Source organism: Cyprinus carpio, chromosome B23, assembly GCF_018340385.1.
Source record: "Cyprinus carpio isolate SPL01 chromosome B23, ASM1834038v1, whole genome shotgun sequence".
Taxonomy (NCBI): domain Eukaryota; kingdom Metazoa; phylum Chordata; class Actinopteri; order Cypriniformes; family Cyprinidae; genus Cyprinus; species Cyprinus carpio.
In genome coordinates this window covers 11072796-11073773 of record NC_056619.1, presented here as the reverse complement: position 1 = coordinate 11073773, position 978 = coordinate 11072796, and positions in this window count along the sequence as shown.

The following is a 978-nucleotide window of genomic DNA, read 5'->3' as shown; positions in this document are numbered from 1 at the left end:
GCAGAATGTGATGTACACAAATATAAAACACCATGGTAACAAACATAACACTAAAATCATGCAATTAACATTAATCTAACAACATAAGATGTAACATAAAACACTAATGCACATAACTAGTAAGAAAATAATTTAGGAAACAATTATTTAAATGAAAATCAATTCAATGTGAAGTGTCACCTGGAATTCTGGAAATGCTGAAAAACTACATTAGGTCAACTACAGTTTTTCACCATACATCACAATTGACAAAAAAATATTTTAACCAAAAATCACAATAGATGTCCCATTAGATTTGTTATAGTTTTTCAGCATACATAGTTAAGGAAACTTACTGTTAAATATTTTTAATACCGTTAAAATGAAAGCATACATCAAAAGTAAATAAACACAGTAATCCTGGTTCTCAATGCTGGTACTCAGGCACACACACACCACACACACACACACACACACACACCACACACACACACACACACACACACACACACACACACACACTTCACCACCAGCAGGTTGTGATTAAATTACCTGCTCATGATCCCTGCCTAAATCGTTTTCAATTTTCATTTTAAGAGATTTAATATGGATCATGGTTTGGCTGACACCCCCCCCAAAATCCATCCACCACTACCCCCCATCCACCACTACACACTCCCTCCTAATCTAGAGCAATCTCTAGGACAGGAGTCACTCGTGCTTTAGACCAGCGACAGACAGCGACTCCAGCAAGAGACTAAACAGCTGGTCACCATTACAGTTATTGGTGTTATTCTGAGCATGTGTGACCTGATATCAGTCATAATCACTCACAAACACACATTAAATATGAGCACACAAATCAGTGGATATGATACTTCACACTCATGACCCAGAGAGGAGCTATCTTTCTTGGGGAGGGGAGAGAAGCAGATGGGGGTCTGTGTCTCCTGTCTGGAAGAGATCGTCTGATCCAAATGGCACATGATGATCACCAGA